The following is a 2,557-nucleotide window of genomic DNA, read 5'->3' as shown; positions in this document are numbered from 1 at the left end:
GAAAGCTATTTTATCATGCATACTCCATCTCTCTCTCTTTCTCTCTCTCTCTCTCTCTCTCTCTCTCGGGTTGCAAGGAACTTCTAAAGCTATTCCCCATCATGCATATTGTTTGATTTTTTCCCTTGAAAATGGGTCTCTCCATCACTTTGCATATGCATTACTTCCAGCCTTCCTCTAATCTCTTTCAATGTATCTAAGTTTTTGTTTTGGTGCTCTAATCATTTAGCTATGTCCTGTGTTTGAAAATTTTCCATGTTTGAGCTAGTGTGTTTTATTTTAGATTTCATCATGAAGTCCAAAGTGTCAATTTGTTCCCCTCATCTTATTTTCAATCTTTTTTTGTGTGTATTATATGCCACACACACACAAAATATAAGGTATTTCTAATAGCTTTAAATTTTTTTTTTCACTACCTACATATTGCAAGTACATAGTGCAAAGACACTTAATTTAAGGAAAAGAAAATGCTAATTAAGGAAAAAGTAAAGGAGAAGAGAAACACAAATGTACCATGTAAAGTAGACCACCACGTTATATGGACAAAAAAAGACTTTTGACTCTCCACCTTCGTGTGTCTTTTCGTTTCCTAAACTTACCCTACACTTAGGCACTTAAAATTTTTTGAAAGGATTTATATTTTTTCGAGATTGGGGAGACCTAATGCCAAAATTAACACAATATCTCAAAACTTCAACAAGCATCAAGTAGAGATGGAATTTATAAGCCTTAATATGGACATTTGACATTTAAATTTTTTAATCTATTGCCTCTTTTAGTAGGGAATACATTCTCCCGTTGAACTAGATATATATGCAATGAGTTTCAAAGAGTGTAGCACCATTTGCAGTACTTGTATCGCCTCGATCTAAGCTACACTAATAAGTATTTTCATAATCAGACCATAAAAAAGTAAGAGATGGAGCCACAATCTCTCCTTTGAAAGTAGACACAGTAAATAGGTCTTGCACAACTTTCCTTGGGAAAATCTCACCATACAATATACCTTCTAAAAAAACAAAAACAACTCTAAGATATGAGAAAATGATATAGACAAGTGCCCAAACGTAGGTATTGATTTTTTCAAGGTCATGGAATATGAGAGTTACAATGCAGTCTAATGCTTCTTTGCAAAAATGAATTACGAGAAAAAATAAAAACATCACAAAATAACTTAATAAAACTTAGTATAAGTAACATAGTACATACATATATTAAAAGAATACGTAATATGATTAGTACTTAGTATAAAATAATCACTATATTGCGATGTGGAAAGGCATGCTTAGTAAGTGGGTTGGACCTAGAATTTGTTACTTGTAACTAGTGACTACATAATTACTATATAGTAATTGCATTGAATTTAGGATTTGCTACTTCTAACTAGCAAGTCAACATAGTTACTATATAGAAATTGTGTGGAATTGGGATTTACTACTTCCAACTAGCAATTACACATAGTTGCTATATAGTAATTGCATTGGACCAAGGATTTACTACTTCCATGTAGCAACTCCACTGAGTACTATATAGGAAATCTAGAGCTACTTGAAAGTTGCTAGTTCCATCCAGCAATTATAGACCTATCATATAGAAACTTATGAATTTTCTAGTTCAATCTAGCAAAAAGCTCCTTACTTTCTACTTAGATCTAGGAAGTACATGGAACCCAAAACTAATTTCTATATGGTAACATGTCAAAAGCTCCTTGTGTGGTTGCGACTGACAGATATGAATCCTGTGCGTCGCTTGAAAACGTCATCTTGAGGATGATGGCCGGCGCCGTCAACGTTAGCCATTTGGCGCAGCTCAAAAACCACTTCCTCAAATTCTACGAGTTGTCCAATGGCGATGCCAATAGCTGTTGTCAATTGGCGTCTTCAGAATTGGAGAACATCACTAGGGCCGACATTCTGCGAGCTATAGGCGTAGTACTCTTGTGGTGGAGGGAGTGTCTTTGCTTGCATCCAAGCTCGGTAAGCGGAGCATAGCTTGTCTGCAGAGTCCTGCAGCTGCGCCTCTGCTGCGAAGAAGGAGTCCTGCTGCCATTTCTCGACAATTCTGGTCATCGTGCTAAAATTGTCTCAAATAAAATGGTTTCAGGTATTCTTAAGCCGCTGAGAGCCTGAGAGCTTAGGCTGCTCGTCACAGGCGACCTTGAGAGACTCGCAGGCGAGGGGGTTGACCCCTTCGGTAGGATCTCGCTAGTTCATTTGTGAGACACACCGTGTCTGCTTTTCAATGGGCTTTGTGAAAGGAGACCGCTTTTTGCCTTCGTCCCGTACCGTGTCTCATTTTGTCTGAGCTAAGGCCCTTGTCACACTGGGGCACCCAAAGCTTCGTCAAGCGGATGTGGCGCCCCCTCATTCGTCTGCAAAAGGTGCTTTGGGGCTAGACGTTTTGTTAGATGGCCGGCCTCACAAGCTTGGGAAACTTTCAAAAGTGGTGGCCAACTGTCTAAAGGTAGCGCGGGAGTGCACGCGATAGGCGTTGATCTCTAATCGTCAGCGTGAGAAGCGGCCAGACCACCATCTAGGCTACGGGTATTGGTTGCTTT

The 2,557-nt window shown here is 39.0% G+C and overlaps 1 pseudogene; it reads left to right on the top strand.

Moving 5' to 3' along the window:
* Positions 1-1,767, top strand: part of LOC147452409 (uncharacterized) — a 3,320-nt pseudogene extending 1,553 nt beyond the window's left edge.
* Positions 1,768-2,557: the final 790 nt, after the last annotated feature.

This window comes from Adiantum capillus-veneris, chromosome 8 (assembly GCF_014529385.1).
Source record: "Adiantum capillus-veneris isolate H3 chromosome 8, ASM1452938v2, whole genome shotgun sequence".
NCBI lineage: Eukaryota > Viridiplantae > Streptophyta > Polypodiopsida > Polypodiales > Pteridaceae > Adiantum > Adiantum capillus-veneris.
This window is presented reverse-complemented; position numbering and strand designations above follow the sequence as displayed.